At 41.0% G+C, this 17,746-nt stretch overlaps 2 protein-coding genes across 4 annotated transcripts in view; one reads left to right on the top strand and one right to left on the bottom strand.

Annotated features, from left to right (window-relative positions):
- The window catches only part of LOC111871363, a 130,961-nt gene that overhangs the window by 79,569 nt on the left and 33,646 nt on the right, over positions 1 to 17,746 (bottom strand). The window lies entirely within an intron of this gene.
- The window catches only part of LOC111871352, a 46,820-nt gene continuing 30,736 nt past the window's right edge, over positions 1,663 to 17,746 (top strand). Inside the window, exons 1-2 of one of the 2 annotated variants that reach the window (XM_023864414.2) lie at positions 1,663 to 1,963; positions 2,364 to 2,545. The gene's annotated coding sequence lies outside the window, so the exon portion shown is untranslated. Of the gene's footprint in view, positions 2,546 to 17,746 lie in introns of both variants that reach the window. The other variant, XM_023864407.2, reaches the window with a different exon arrangement.

Genomic DNA, 17,746 nt, shown 5'->3' with positions numbered 1-17,746 from the left:
TTAAATTCCTATTTTATTATATTTGTAATTCATTTAATGACGTCAGTAACTCAATTTACAGATTATAGCTTCGAATGATTGAATGATTGCAATAGGCATAATGAAGTGGAAATTTCGTGGCTAATTTAAGGATATATCCTGTAATTTGCTTGGAAGGACTGAGAAAATAGGCTAAATACCTCATTTAAGATATTCGGTATCCCAGACGAAATTCGAACCAGACATCTCACGAGTATAAGTCAGAAGGGTTACGGCTTGAGCATGTACAGCAAAGTTGGGCCTGTAGCCCTACAATATATTAAGAAGCAAGAAACTTACATATGAAATATGTTTATCAATTTATTAACTTTGATTTCGTATAGCTTCCATTCCAGAAAGTCCTAAAGAAGATGTACAATACACAATTGTACAACTTTAAATTTTAAAAATAATTCTGAGCTCTCCGTTACATCTGGGCCTTTCATTTTGTAACATGTTTATACAGTGCTTGAGGTGGAATGAAAATAGAACCGGGATGGTTTTCCACATTTTAATTCATAGACATTTAATTCATAGGCATTTACTGCCAAAGAAGTAACGGGATGCTTTTAAGCCATTTAGAAAAGAACCGGGATGGCATCCCGCCGCATCCCGCCCCACCTCATGTCCTGTGTTTATGTATTCATTTACTTGTTTATTTAACGGCGCTGTCTGTAGCTGAGACAACATGGCGCCGAATCGTAGGATGTTAAGAGAGAAATGAATGGAAAATATGTTGAAGGAAGCGGTCGTGGCCTAATTTCAAGTACTGTCCCAGTAGAACAGGGAAACCAGAATAAACCTACGAAAAGTCTGTGAGGATTTTCAGTGTCCCGGTTGAAGTTCGAACCGAGTACTTCCGAATCCAAGTCAGAAGCGTCTAGCCCCCCATTCTGCATCATTTCACATCTGATTTTATATTGCGTCTCCCAACGAGATCTTCCTCTTTCCACGAAAAATGTAATTTCCCATGCAAACAACATGAGATACTTGATATGGAAAGAAGTGGTCCGCGTGAGCTAACAGAGGAACTCTGTTTCTGAATGGTACATCGCTGAAGGTCAAGGTGTCCGTGGGCTTCAGGATTGCACCATGAGGAGGCACTGGGGAGGTTGCGGGAAAATCTACACGTACCTTAACTTCACTAGATCGAGATACGAGAACATCTTCACGTTCGAGTCACGCTCCCCCCCTCCCCACCCCCTTTCTCCTTGGGAGGACGACCCTCTGGTATCCATTTGATAGGAAGCTGAGTGGGTCCCAAACCCGTTACAGATGCTGTTTTGAGGAGTAAAATCGTTTTAAATAAAATCCTAGTTCTCAAGCTCGTAAAAAGCAACTTTGCTGACTGTTAAATCACGAAATCTTACGCAAAAAGGTACTCTACAATTGAAGTGTTAATTACATGAGAACGAAAACTTAACTAAAAAGAACTTGGCATATGCAGTTACAACGAAAAAAAAAGGTCTGTATTGTGAAAGAGTTGTGTAGCAGTAATGATTACGGTAGAAAGTGTGGTGGAGAGGAGAAGTAGAGATTTGTGGGAGAACAACTGAGAGACGGTAGAGAGATAATGGATAACGTATCCAAAGTTACGAGATATTCTCAGGCTGCAGTAGCCTTCAGTGACAGTGCAGAAACTCTTCATGCCAAGTATTGCCTCAGTGGTGTGTCGCACTTTCCGGCACGCGGTTGGGTTGGAGTGGGCCTCCGTGCCTGGTGAAATACGTCACGTTTTATATACGGCCACTTCAAAACAATACTAAAACGTAAAAAAGTGAACGTGTCTAAGAATTGCAGTGAACTAACACACGGATCAGCTGATGTGTTGCTAAGTGGTGAAGACGACAGTGAAATATTCGTATGTAGCGTGTTTTTCATGACTCGAGAGGGTTCGTTTTGGGCATAGCGGATGTTTTATGTTGGGATCACCATAGTAAATCGTGTAAGTTTGGTTAGGTGTTTTCAGTTTTGAAAGTACGATGAATTATATTGGATTTGTTGAGTTTTTAAAAGTTGAAACGAATATAATGTGCCAATTTTACCTTACCGATAACACATTAAGCTCACATAATTAAGAACATTCCTACATGTTCTCTATGGACTCAAGTGCAAAGTTTATGAATTATTATTTACGTTTTATAATATATATTCTTATAAATAATTTCAGATTAAATGAAAGAAATTGAGATTATATTCGATTAAAATATAACAACTACAAAGTGACAAGTACATAAATTAATAAAATATGAGAGATATAAGGTGACAAAACTTTTATAATAGTTTTGAAAGAGGCAATTTGCATTCTAGTCAAATGTAAATACATTGAGGCGGTTTGCTTACAGCATCATCGTCTGAGAAGAGACTTTAGTGACGGTATCTAAAATTAGTTTTTAAATGTGAGTTCACTTCGAAGGCAATTGAAAAGGTGGTGAGTTCATCAAGAAGAATACCGGGACACGTGCAGTAAACATCCTGACCACAACAGTGACAGACGCTGCATTTCGAACTACTGCGCGTTTCTCAGGTTAGTATCATAGCCAAGTACCTGCATGTATCATCTTAGGATCACCTGAGGTTTTACTGTATCGTACACAGTTTTGAAAAGTGTAATGACCGCCTCTGTGGTCTAGTGGTCAGAGTTCCTGGTTACAGATCCAGAGGTCCCGGGTTCGATTCCCGGCGCTACCAAATTTTCTGAGAAGCAGTGGGTCGGGAAATGGGTCCACTGAGCCTCGTGAGGATAATTGAGGAGCTACTTTAAGGAAATAGCGGCTACGGTCTAGAAACCCGAAATTAATGGCAGTGAGGATTCGTTGCCTTGACCACGTAACACTCTATATCCGCAAAAGTTATAACTAACTTCGCCGACAAGCGGCGGTCGCTCGGTTGGTATAGTTCGCGTGCGGACTACAGGCCACGGAGTTTTCTTTTTTGTAATGGTTAAGTTATGGGTCAGACGAATGAGGTATCGGTGTTTCATTACCGGCACAGGAGTTTCTTCACCACAGCATCCAGACCAGCCCTGGGAATCACAGCCAAGGGACCCTGAGGTCCCTTCCCCTAAACGCAAAACAGATGCGGTGTGAATCTGACCGCGCACCTCAATCTGTTCCCACGACAAGGATGTGTGGAGCTATACCTACATTCTCACTCCTACATCTATATGCAGTGGTGCTTAATTCAACATAGGAACGCTTTATATTTGCATTACAGACATTAATGAATTTGTGAAACCTAAGAGGAAGGGATAAAGATACGCTGAATGCGGCTTTCTGACGTCACCGTGAAGTCTATAATTCTATTGACTGTTTGATCAAGTGGTGTCAACTGTGAAGTTAAGAGAAGTTGTACTTCTCCGTCTCTTCACACTACCACTCTGCTTCTTATAATGGTATAATAATATTAACTATAAGAAGAGTAATAATTATTATTAAATAAGCGATATTCCTGAAAATCGGAACTGAACCAAAAAATTGTCGCTGTCATTCTCGGTGTAAGGCGAGTCCAGGACCCCGCGCTTTGGGGCCCAGGCGCATCGGCGTTAAAAAATATGCAGTTCTTTTTGAGCATTGTCATAGTTCAGAGGGTAGCAGAAATGTGAGTTAGGAGTTCGAGTTCAAATTCCTAACGTAATTGAAATGTCTACTACGCCAACTGTCTGTGTTTCTTATAAATTTTAATTACATCAANCTACGCCAACTGTCTGTGTTTCCGTCGATGTTCATTATTCTTATTAATTTTAATTACATCAAGCGTGGAGAAAACTGCATACTGAGGAGCTTCATAAATTGTACTCTTCTCCAAGTATAATTAGAATGATCGAGTCAAGGAGGATGAGGTGGGCGGGGCATGTAACACGAATAAGGGAGACGAGGAATGCGTATAGGATAGTGGTGGGAAAGCCGGAAGGAAAGAGACCACTGGGAAGACCAAGGCGCAGGTGGGTGGACAATATTAAAATGGATCTGAGAGAGATAGGATGGGATGGTATTGATTGGATTGATCTGGCTCAGGATAGGGACCAGTGGAGGACTCTTGTGAACACGGTAATGAACTTTCGGGTTCCATAAAATGCTGGGAAATTCTTGAGTAGCTGCACAATTGGCTTCTCCTCAAGAAGGGCTCAGCTCGATGAGTAAGTAAGTAAGTTGACAAGGCATGCTCGGCACTGTGTACCAGTTAGAAAGGCTTAACATTGTTGCCGATAAAGCAACCGAAATGCGACTGCTGCGAGTAGTAGAAAAACGAAGACAAAGAAAAAGGAATAAACAGATGAATGCTACCAATCTCTTATCAATGGACTCGTTCTACATTATAAAACACCCTATACAATTACAAAAACAAACAAAACAAACTCCGTGGCTTTAGTCCGCAAACGAACTATACCGATCGAGCGACCGCCGCCTGTCTGTGAAGTTAGTGTCAACTTTAGCGGATAGAGGGTTTCGCGTGATAAGCACAACGAATCCCCACAGCCGTTAATTTCGGCTTTCTAGACAGGAACCGCTACTTTTCTATTCCAGTAGCTCCTAAATTATTCTCACGAAACTGAGTGGACACCGTTCCAAACCCACTACTTCTCAGAAAATCTGGTAGAGCCGGGAATGGAACCCGGGACCTCTGGATCTGTAGCCAGGAACTCTGAACACTAGATCACAGATTACTCCAAGTTTAATTATAATTTACGTTTTAATTACCTACAGATTAAAGCGGCCTCCGTAGTCTAGAGGTAACGTTCCCACCTCATGACTCGTAGTACGCGGGTTCAAATACCCGGCGGAGGTCGTCGAATTTTTAAGGGCGGAAAAATTCAGGGAACAAGTCCTCCGGGAGGGACTTTAAGCCGTAGGTCTCGTGTCGTTGCTTTACGGCACGTAAAAGAACATCATGTCTCCAAAGGAGGCCACTGAGCAAAATTACGGACGTTTCCCGCCCAACAGTAGTCTCTAATACCTCTGGTAGATGGGGGAAGCATTATAGATACCACTCAGCTAGTAGAGCCGGTCTCGCCGGCTGGGCGGGACTGATGGTAAGCACCAGTACCGGTAGGATATAGAGACTGGTAGAAATCATAGAGGGAAGCACAATGGACCAAGACAGGTCTAAGTGCATGGGAAACCCACCCTCTCCAATAACTAACTAACTAACTAACCTACAGATTATTTGTTGATGGAATACATTCTTTTCGATTTTGTTTGTTAATTTATTTTATTTAGCGCCTAAATTAATGCATGGAGTTGTTTGTGAAAGGCTCAGTACTGACAGTGACTAAGAGCTTGATCCATTGCAGTTCAAGGCACTGGGTTTGTGACAACGGAAGGCAGTTAAGTGCAAACTCTGAAAATTATTAGGAGATGCTGTGGACCCTTTGGATTTCTACTGTCAGTGCGACTGGGAAACTGTGAATCGACAGGGAGTTATGTTGCTGTAGGCATGCAGCAGGAAAAAAAAACAGAGAAGAAATCATTACAACGTTCAAGGATTCTCCGGAAAATTTTGCGAGAAAGACACTGAGGAAGGTTGATTTCGTATACTTAACATGGTCAAGTTGGGTAAGCTGCTTTTAAGACTATATTAACATAATAGTAATTTCATACTTCGTATGAATAAAATTACATTTATGCAGGAAGGCACCATGAATATTGAATCTATAATTCGTTGCCATTTGTCTGTTTATAAAATATTATGTTCCCACATACTCTTATTTGTCTTGGGTTCCGTCGCCCTAGGGATGGCTCCGCGCCCAACGTTACATCGAAACTTTCCAAAAATGTAAGCATAATCAGACACATATATTTAATTTATTTCCACGTGATGTTCCACCAATTGTTTTGGGAGATTTTCACAGAATGAGTTGTATTATTCTTACGCATCTATGTTTACGAGTAATTTGAAAAATACCCTCTTCGAATCCCACAGAGGGCGTAGCGAAGTTTCGTGTAGTGTCAAACGAAGAAAATGGCGATTATTATTTCTGGATTTGGAATAATTTTGATGAAAGGGGCCGTAGTTTAAGTTGTTATTTAGGAATTTGTCTTCAAGGACTAACGGAAACAAGAACGGCACCTATCAGGATAACCGAAATTCAGAAATATTAGACTTCCATATTTGGTCCATCTCAATGTACGTGTAGTAGCTATGACTGATTCTACGCATTAGGTGAGACGCCGTCTGGAATTTTGAACAAGAACTGAATAATGTAACACAACAATAACTGTGTCCTTCATTCTTAAAATACACCATGACTTGCTGATACATACCCTTCATAGTACAGATTCTTATATGATTCATACAATGTCTCATCTAGGGTTTCTAATCAGTAGCAGATTCCTCCAACCAGAATTTGCTACATGAGCTGTAGAAACAAAGGCATTACACACACCACAACTTAAGTACAGCGACTGATTAGAACACATACAAGAGATAGCGCAAGGATTATACAAGCATCTACACGGACAGCAGTAGAAAAAACAACGGACAAACACGCATCGAAAAATACACACAAGTGGAAAACGCAAAAACTGTTTAATATAAAAACATAGCGCGAAAATTGGCGCAATGTTCAACACTGACAATTGTATCACGACTAGTCCAACTGGGTCCACTCGGCACGGCGGCCACTGATTGGCCTACTGTAGCCTGCCCCGGGTGATTATGATGATGGAGAATTTGGTGGAATGAAGATTTGTAGGGGAAACCGAAGTACTCGGAGAAAACCCGCCCCAACGTCACTTTGTCCACCACAAATCCCACTTGACCAGACCCTGGAACGAACCCGGGCCGCCGCAGTGGGAAGCCAGCGACTAACCGCTTGAGCTATGGCGCGGCCTGATAACATCAGTAAAGTCGAAACTTAAGAAACATGTTCAATAAATTTTAACAACGAACCAAGGCAAGTCTAACGATAACAGCTTTAGCTAAATTACAAGTCACACAGAAGTTTAACCAATAATTTATCATATATACAGACACAGAAAAGACTTGTAAACACGGGCCAATATGCAGCAATAGTAGCAGTTACGCTAAAAATAAATGTGATTATATGTGATTAAGTAAGGTTATCCGTCCACGTTGAACCAAGCCACGACGCAGGCAACGTCCATTACAGAAGGAACGCACATACATATTTGTGATAGTAAACAATATATTACGACTTATATACGACGATATATTGCATATACGAAATATTAGCACGACGTAACAGACATAAGATTTATTACAGCACAACTCCTGGCGAAATAACTCCCACATTGCGAGAGGCTTAACGTTGATTGACATGACCTATCTCACAACATCGGACTTCGACGACATATGAGGGATCTTAACCTTATATTCCATAATTTTAATATTGTTCTAATATTTTTAATGTTTTATTTATATTAATTGTGTAACATTCAATTCTTTATTCGTAATCCCGAAGTTCTATGTTCTTAATATAAAATATCTTTTAACATATTAATCTTCTTCGATACAGTATTATCTACTAATATTTTAAATAAAAATTCCTTGTACTCGTATACTTTTAGTATTCTGATAATGTTAATATTGTAATTCTCACACCGTAACAACGTAAGCAATAACTTTTATATATGGACGCGTTGCGCCAAAAAAGGATCCATATTCGGAGTTTATTAAAATTTGACGATTTAGCCTCGTGATGACCGAAAGATCGAGATATGTTGCAAGAATAAAGTATTGTATATAATTAATTACAATTATCAATACAACACAGTAGCTGTGTAGACGGCATGTCTTATGTGTGTTATAGTGATCAGAAACATAACATGAGGCTCCGACAGGAGACTTAATTCCACTATGCACTTAATGTCCTTCCCAGGTAAAATTCTCCATCTTCCTTTGTATTAATACGCAAGCGCACATTATTCATTATTCACACTCAAATGCAACAAACGGGCGGAACTTTCGAAATAAATGATAAATGAAAAGAATAATTAAATAATTTTCGTGGGGAGTAAAGCGCGGCCGGCGCGTTTGGCTGACAAACTTACCGCCATCTTTGAGCCGATTGTCTAGATAATATCAGACCCTCAACGTCTCACAACCCTATGGGCCGTCACGGCCTGTTACAGGAATAGATTTACTCTTTACTTCTCCTACCGTCTCCATAGATGACCGTCCAACAATCCACACTTAAATGCATTCAGTCACGATTTCACTGAACATATGCGCTATTCAGAAGGAAAATTTGTTTTTGGCAAAAGTTGAGGCTGTGATACCGACTGAAGCACAGGTACCTCTCTCACTGCCGCCTAGCGGTCGATCTGGTTAACAGCTACTACCAGTTTTGTACTGGGGACAGAGTCAAGATAGCCGAGGAAGCCTTGTATATAAAATACTGTAAAAGGTATAGATGATAATGAGATGTGTATTTCGTATAATGCACCAATATTTTGTGGGATCAGTTGTGTGCAGAAAACACATAATGACTGATACGCGCATCATGCGGTGTAGAACTGTAACTCATATAAGATTATAGGATCTCACAGCGATGAATATTATGAGTAATATTACGTTCTTTTGAGATCTGACTTGGTGGTAAACTGGTACCTAACACACTGATGACAGGATACACATTTTTCAAATCCATGTTTTGGACCTGTTTATTTTACCAGTATTGCTGGAAATGCATACGTTCACATAAACAGCTACAATTATTAATCTAGACCAGATATAATGAAATTTGAAATGAGAGCTCAGCATGGATGTTAGTATTTCATCCTGGTGTGGTACTTCGTGAAGCAATCTCTTTTATGAGGGGGGGGGGCTTTGTATGTGTTGCAGATATTTCTGATGTCTTTAAGTCTTTCTTCGGGAGCCGCACAAATTCTCCACGGTTTCTGTCGATATCTCTTTTTTCCACCTCCAACACTGGCTTGAAGTTGGTTCTCATTCATGTCTGCTGACGGTCTCCCAGCAGGATCTCTTCTTGGTGCATGTGGGGTTGGAGGCCTAGGATCATCTTCACCAACGGCTTCTATGTCATCTTCCTTATGTATCTCTTCTAAGGTCATTCCTACCCAGTAATCTGTCATCTCAAGTAGAAATGATCTGTGTCTTGATCCTGGGTTCTGCAACTTGTACACTACAAAGGAACTGGATAATACACAACTGATTAGCCAAAGCACGGTCTTTTGCTGCCTTTTATGATTCTTTAGGATGGTATAATGTGATAAATACTGGTCTTCTCTCTCAGCACCCTTCATGAACTAGTAAAGTAAAAGAGTAAAGTTAAGCTATCCCTGCAACAGGCCGTGAAGACCCATAGGGTTATGAGACGTCGAGGCTCCCACATTTTCTGTAGACAATCGGCTCAAAGATGGCCGCAAGTTTGTCAGCCTTACGCGCCGGCCACGCTTTACTCCTCAGGAAAATTATTTAAGAACTTGTACTGAATTAAATGGGTTGACTTTTTATTTAATTCGCTTAGTGGGGGCTGAAGTCCAACTGGGTCCACTCGGCACGGCGGCCACTGAGTGGCCTATTGTAGCCTGCCCTGGGTGATTATGATGATGGAAAATTTGGTGGAGTGAAGATTGGCAGAGGAAACCGAAGTACTCGGAGAAAACCCGTCCTAGCACCACTTTGACCACCACAAATCCCACTTGACTAGACCCGGGATCGAAGCCGGGCCGTCGCGGTGGGAAGTCAGCGACTAACCGCTTGAGCTATGGCGCGGCCAATGGGTTGGCTTGCTTTATCCTTTCTCCAAATTTGTTGGCGACTCTACAACGGTGCCATTATATGTATATTTTAGTAATAATGCGAACCTCCCTCTTATCCTTCCAGATGTTAAGAAGATCCCCTTCCTGACGACAGACAGGATCGTCTCTCTTTAGTTGTTTAGAGGAGCCAGTCTCTGATTCTGGAATCCCGCTACTGGCCCTGATTGTTCCACAAAGTCTTGACTTCCTTATGAGTAGCTTTTCTGCAATTTCTACCCTATTACAGTAGTTATCCTGGTAAATATGTTGCCATAGGCCGAGGTAAGGTTCCACGAAAGCAAACGTGACTTTTCCAGCTTCTCGACTTCTGCAGTATATATTTCCATATTGCCAATACGAGGGGGTACCGAAGAGAAACCTAACTTATTCTTTTAAACTAATTTATTCAAATTTTAAGCACAAACCTCAATCCCCTTCAAAGTACTCTCCACTTACACCAATACACTTGTCTAGTCTTTTATTCCATTTTTCAAAACATTGTCTAAATTCATCTTTTGAGATGCTTGACAGCGCCTCCGTCGTTTTTTCCTTTCATGTCTCGTATAGCCTGTTGCGGCCTCACACCGCACGGGCCAGTATTGCGTACTTTACAAGTTTATTAGGATTATACATCCTGAACCTGAGGCACTCTCCCTCTCGCCTTGTCAAGCGATAGCTCTTCTGACGGTTTTCAGTGTTTCCTGAAATTTTCAAATAGATTATCTAAATCTGGCGTGGTTTTGTATAGTTAATTTGCCTCATTATCCAGTGTGGAATTGTCACTTTAATGCCAAAAATTCCCAATTTTCTAGAATCTGTTTCTGTCCATTAGCTTAACAAAAATTTGAGTTTCAATTAATTATTGTTGCTCCAATAATTTCTAGATTTGTTCTCCTTGACATGGCCAGTCAAAATGATTATTGTAAGAAACTCCTTCATATCTGTAATGCTAACATCTTTTCGTGCTATAGACTTTCAGGAGTTTTTGCATTTGTCTGCATTTTGGGCATGGCATAAATGTTATTGCTCTACAAGAATTTCTAGAAAAATCATTCCCAAGAAAGCGGTTCACTACTTCAGAAAAACTGGTAGGACCATGGAGAATAAATGCGAGAGCAGTTTTATCTGAAACTGTTCTTGAGCAAATTTCTTAAATTATCATTTTCAGTCCAGTCATCATCAACATCTTCGTCATCGTGAATGTTGAATGAATCACAGTTTATCTTGAACCTTTCCCCTCTTTTGCCTTCCTGTGACGTTGAGGGTACAAAACCGCCTTCGTCATCATCATCATCATCACCATCATCATTACTACTTGCATCACTTTCATGATCACTTGGGGCATCTGAAAACCGATCTGCATGTAACTGTTGCATAATTTCATCGTCTAGCAAACTTTCCCTACTCCGCAGTGCCATCATGAAACTGGATTAGACGAAAAGTAGGAAAGCAATAATTACGATACTTTTTTAAAATAAAACAAAACATTGTAAAAGAAGACAAATGTGTACGTAAACATCTAGGAATATTCTAATCAACGTACGCATAGTTATAAGTTGAATAAATCTCCGTTAGAGGACAGAATGATACCGGTAACTGTAGTGTAGCCCGACCTTTATGCATGACAGCAGAACTACGGTGATTCACGTAGCCCGGCAACAGTGTGCTACTTACCACACAAAACAGGATTGCACCCCAAAAGACCGTAATCTTGTGGGCTGAATTAGACTGAAGTAACAACAAAAACAAGAGTGTTTTGGGAAGAGCTAAACGCCTACTTTTCTTGATACGATACGGACCTGATAGAAAACCACGCATCAAACAGGTCATCTATTGTTGGAGTATATTCGTTGTCGCTGTAACGTCTTACCTAGCCGTGCCTAGCAACGATAGGGGATCAGACTCACAGACTCTTGAGAGAGATTTATGAAGTACGTCGTTAAGATGGGCTCAGGTGCCATGATATAAATACCAAAAACAAAAAGGAATTCCGTGGCCTGTTGTTCGCAAGCGAAATATGCCGACCGAGAGAACGCCGCTTGTCGGCGGAGTTAATGCCAGCTTTTGCGGCTAGAGTGTGTCACGTGGTCAGCGCAACGGATCCCACAGTAATAAATCTCGGTTTTATAGCCCGGAGCCACTACTTTCCTAATCAAGTAGCTCCTGAAATATATATAATTTTCAGAAAATCTGGTAACGCCCGGAATCGAACCCGGGACCTCTGGATCTGTAGCCAGTAACTCTGGTCACTAGACCACAGACGGTCGATATAAATACCAAGTTTCATAAAAATTGTTTCGGCCATTTGTAAGTTAATAGGGGGATACACAGACACAGAGCATGGACATCGCGTAAACCTCGTTTACTTATTTGGAAGAAATGAAACTAGCCTAAGAACAAGATCTGACACGTTCTGCAGTCTTGTCAAGGCAACACATTGTCACAACCTCGGGCTTTAACTTTGGGGCTTCATCTCTGTCTCGCCAGTTGGCGAGTTACAGAGTAAGGAAATTTGTTTTTTGAAACCCAGCACAGACGGTATCATGTAGAACCAACGAGGGTCGGCGCATGCCACGCGCGAACCTGTTTGTATACATACAGTAGGACATACAATAGGAATGTAGCAGAACTGATTCATCATAATTAACTGAGACACCAAAACAACCTCGCACTTCATACATCCTCTACAGGAAGCTCAAGAAATATTTTCACCAATCCTGTGGAACAAAATCTATTTCTGGGGCTTAATGATGGGGTCGTCTGGATTGTAAGGCCATATAATTAGGACACACGTAACGTTTCGGAGGGACATTTCGTCTGCTTCTGTTGATATCTTGACTGGCTTAAACTTCAACCCTGAAGATGGAAACGATACGTTCCTCAGAGTCCTCGGATCTCTCTGAACTACACAGCGTTACAACCCAGAAGTCCGCACTGTTCACACTCAGTGTCAATCATCTCAAACCTACCATATACAAAATTGCTTAAATATTTCAGACTGTTTACATTGTTCAAGTATTAGGACCTCTGTGTTCAGTGAACTGGACCTACTTCTATCTGCAGGTGAACAGGATACGAAAGCGTATCTACTCTGCTGAGGCCCTCGGTAGAGCTGTTCTCAAACCATGTTGTTTTAACGTTTATAGGTAGGCAACGGCGGGATGAACATCTCGCGTAAGCGCACTCAATAATAGGACGAATGTCTATAGCTCGTTGCTAGACATCAGTCAGCGCGCCAATGGTCTAGCGAGGTAGCTATCACGTGACTGGCTTTCTATGGGGTCCGTGCTGTTACCGTTGCTTTGCAATGATTCGGTGAAAACGTTTCATCAATAGAGGCTGTGTTTTCTGCGTGGTCAGTGCGGATGTTATATAACGACTGTTACAGACATACGTGTCAGTGAGTGTGCCCCACAAAAACAAGACCTAACTGTCAATCAGTAATAAATATCTGGTCATGAGCCCCAGATGGCTCGACACCAAGACTTACTGAATGACTGACCGTCAGTCGCAATGTGACTTTGACAGTCCAGTCAAGAGAATGGGAATACAAGGGCGCACAGCAGTGAATTCCCGGTAGAATGCAGTTTAAGGCAATTGAGAGACTAGTGTATTGCACTTGTGACTTCAGCAAGGTTTGAGAAAAGTTATAGGAGGAGTGAAGATAACATAATCCAGAGAAGGATCCAAGAATAGAGTTCCGGAGACTACAAACGAAGATCAGAATTTAAATGTTGAAGACTTTATGTGTTATTGTTTCAGTAATAATTTGAAGTGTTATAATTAATTGTAGTTGCAACCCGTGAGTTGTTAATAAATCCAATTTCCAATCAAAAGCAGCGTAAGAATTTAGTAAGAGGGATATTTCAGGATACTATCCTGAAATGTACGATAATAATAATAATGTTGATTTTGCCGCTGATGATGATGGAGACAGGGGCAGTCTCCCAATTGTGGATCTTTATTCCATATCGAAACGACTGATGTCCTAGAAGTTTTCAGTGACTATAAAGTCCACACGTCATTTTAAAGTTTAGATATGTTTAAATATTTCCATCCGAGGCTTCTTTTGGTCTTTCGTAACAAGTGTATTTTGTACGGTGAGGAGGAGTTGTACTCTTCTCCAAGTATAATTAGAATGGTCAAGTCAAGGAGGATGAGGTGGGCAGGGCATTCAGCACGAATGGGGGAGAAGAGGACTGCATATAGGATATTGGTGAGAAAGCCAGAAGGAAAGAGACCACTAGGAAGACCAAGACGTAGGTATATGGACAATATTAAAAATTGATGATACAGAGATAGGATGGGATGGGGACCAATGGAGGGCTCTTGTGAACAAGGTAATGAACGTAAGATTTGAGGTTTTCACGGCGGTGACTATAAAGAAAGCAGTATTCTGGGATGTGGCGCAGTGTAGATATTGTATTAACCGACGTTTCGGAGGAAATTATCGCCTCCATCTTCAAGGTAGAAGAAAAAGGAAGAAACTCCGCAAGCGAGGAACCGGCGCGAGAAAGTGCTCACAGACTAATGTTGAGTCGTACTGTATAAGAGCAGGAATAGAAGTGGGGGAGAGGGGCTACATGGGAAATCAGAAGAGAAGAGAAGAGTTTGTTCTTTTTTCTTCTACCCTAAAGATGGAGGCAATACGTTCCTCCGAAACGTCTGTTAACATAATATGTATACGGCGCCAAATCCCAGAAGACTGCTTTCTTCAAGGTAATGAACCTTCGGGTTCCATAAAATGCTGTGAATTTCTTGAGTAGCTGCACAATTGGTAGCTTCTCAAGAAGGGCTCAGCTCTATGAGTGAGCGAAACATTTCCATCAGTATTAATTTTAATTGACTATTTGCACTAATATTTGTAAGAAAAGTTGAAAATATCAAGTTGAACATGAATTTTCACGCTAAAAAACAAACATAGGAGCCCAGACATATATTTTATTTTATTATTTTATGCTGAACATAATTCAAATGAGCAATTATTCCAAGTTTAATTAGCCTAGATAATGCACCCTACAGTATAAATGAATAGCCACCATGAACTTTCCTTCAGAAGGCCAACAGATAAGAGGAGTGTTCTGTGTACTATGCACCGTTCATCTCGGTGGTTCATTCACTGCATAGGAAAGCTGAGGTCTTTCAGATTCCCATAATTAATGCATTCGAATCAATTACAAATATATTATTCAACGTTAATATAAAGGTCGTTGAGAAAATCTGACAATTCCTGTCTGTAACTATGTTTTCCACAGTTATCCCTTCTGTTCATCCACTTCAATACATCACGGCCTATTAAGGATATTTTGAAATGACAGCTTCGCTAAATATGAATAATACAAACTTGAAGACTCCTGATAAGCAATTGTGCTGTCTAACGGTACTGTTTTCGGGGAAGATGGAGACTGCAATACAGACAGAAGTTCAGTACCGCCACCTTCTGGTCTTCCATCAGCTCTAGATCCCTAATAAACCTAAGTTCAGAATAGCAAGTTTTAGCTGTTGTCTTATAGAGCTTATGGATTTTTTAGCTATAGAAAATGGTAGTTGTTTAAAAATATTTCCTTAAATATGCCTTGTTCCTAAGTGAGCATAAGAATGAAATGTACTGTATAATCTTGCAGAGCATGAACTGCCAATGAACTGAAGCTGGATTCAAGGAAAACTAAGCTAAACAGGCAGAATTTTCCTCAAAGCAAATCACATAACAATAATACCTACTCATGATGAATTTTTGTTTCACTTATTGCTATATCAACACTCGTTACCAAGTAGCCATGGTGATTACTGTGATAAGCGATAAGCCAAAGAAAGTACAGAATGTCAGTGACACACAGGCAGTAGGGCTGCATCTCATTATACTGTCACGTGCAGAGGTGTGACTACAGACGGTTTTTGGATTGGTGAATGGGTTTATTGACCACTAATGAACACTTCTAGCCGGTCACGGTAGCCGAGTGGTCTAAGGCATGCAGTCTTCGCTCGCTCGGATGCCAGGATCGTGGGTTCGAATCCCACTCAGGGCATGGAAGTTTGTGTGCGTTTTTCTGTGTTTGTGTACAGGTAGAGGCCTTGAGACGAGCTGATCACCCGCCCAAGGAGTCCTACCGAATGTGTAAGATCTAGAAAAACTGAAGTGAACGGTGAAGTTCATGGAGGTAGGCCTAGGCCCACTGGGGCCGTAGTGCCAAGGGGGGAGGGAATGCACATTTCTAGGAACCACAAGCAATTATAGCGCCACAAATAATCACCACAAATCACAAATAACCACAGCGCATTCGCTGAGCCTTCTCCAGCTTGCTGTTTCACCAGCCGTTCCCTGACAACAGTCTCTAACAGTGGCGATTCTTTAGCTTCTTGCGCTCAGGTCCTTCCTTTGCCGAGCCTCGTTCAGAACTGCATGCCAGCTGTTCCCTGAACTGAACTGGATGACCATCTCTTCTCAGCCTCCCTTGCAGAGCTCAAATGCTCTGACCACTAGTAACTGGATTGTCGCAATGCTTTACCTTATAAGTACTTCGCAAGCGCCGAACAGAAAACGCCTATCGTTGTAGGCGCGTGTTTACAGATTCGTTGCTTAGAAACGTCTTGCATAACTTCGTTGTTCTATTGTTCATTTCCTCGGGAACGCGTTTACCGAACCGTTATCTAGCAATTGACGTCTTCTCTAGCTCCACAATTCCGGACTTCAGACGTCATGTCACAATATGAATAATGCCAATAAGGCATTTTCTTTTAGGTGATAAAGATAATTTTTTAAACCGGAATTTGCAAGAGAAAAATACTTAAGGGAAAACATTTTAGTTCTCTATTCATAATACAAGGACGTTTAAAATTTGTCATTAATGACGAAAAGTTTTATATTAGTTGTACGATTGTGTTGTGGATGGAGCGGCAGAATGAAACGTAAAAGAAACCAGTGAAATTGAGAAAGAAAGATGTAAAGGAGAAATGTAACAAGAAAACAAGAAAAGAGAAACACAGGCCAAAATCAAAGGGAAGGAGGAGTGAAAACGATTGAAGAGAGAATGTAAAAATGAAAAAGAAAGATAAGAAAGAAAATTACGTAAAAAGTTGCAGACTCAGGAAGAGGTAAGGAAAAAAGAGCTCGAGAAAGAAAGTAAGTTTTCTTGTTATTTCGTCGTCAGCCACTCTGGTACCTGGAAACTAAAAATTCTTCTGGACTCACTCCTCCAGCTTACGACTGGCTCGTAACTGCCGTGAACAAATTCTGTTATGCTTACTTACATAGCCACGGAACGGACACGGACCTACAGTAAACATATATCACGTGATCGCTATCCAGCCAGTCTATTGGCGCGTCGGTCGGATATACAGAAAACACAGCTTTCTCTATTGTTGCGTGTTGGACCGCCTTTACAGAGGCGTTGCCTGGCAACGCATTGATCAAATTCGTTACAATACAATAGTTTGGTTTAGCGATATAAACAAGTAGTTCAGAGCAGATCTCATTATGCCTCTTTTCCGACTGGATAGCTTAAAAGTTCTGCAGATTTTTTACCATCATCCTTTTACCTTTGTCAGAGCTTTTACTGAAGTACAGGCACAGTATGTACATTAAATATATCGGATATAACCTGAAAGTTTCGCATAGTCGCCATGATTTATTGTTGAGTTACAAGAGTTCGCGCATGCTCTGTTTGCATGTTTATGATCTGTCTCTGTGCCGAATTTCACATGTTTTCAATGAACACCATATTGTTATTTTATATTGTCGCGTGTCGGGCGAATATATCGCGACAAATAAATTCTCGCCGTATTTTGTATAGCGAATTTTATTTCACATCCGCTCTCACAATCACCCAAATTACAATCTGACGATTACTGCTATCTGCAGTATCACAAATAGTACACTCCAAATGCCACAATACAACTGACTGGTTGCTGGCTAACTCGACGATAGGTCCAGGACTCGCTGACTGACTCAGTACAACTCTGCGGTAGCCACACTAGAACTGACTGTGAATAGCCTTCGCTGCTCC

This window comes from Cryptotermes secundus, unplaced genomic scaffold (genome assembly GCF_002891405.2).
Source record: "Cryptotermes secundus unplaced genomic scaffold, Csec_1.0 scaffold152, whole genome shotgun sequence".
In the NCBI taxonomy this organism is placed as follows: domain Eukaryota; kingdom Metazoa; phylum Arthropoda; class Insecta; order Blattodea; family Kalotermitidae; genus Cryptotermes; species Cryptotermes secundus.
Note: the sequence above shows the minus strand (reverse complement) of the source record. Positions and strands in the feature narration are given on the sequence as shown.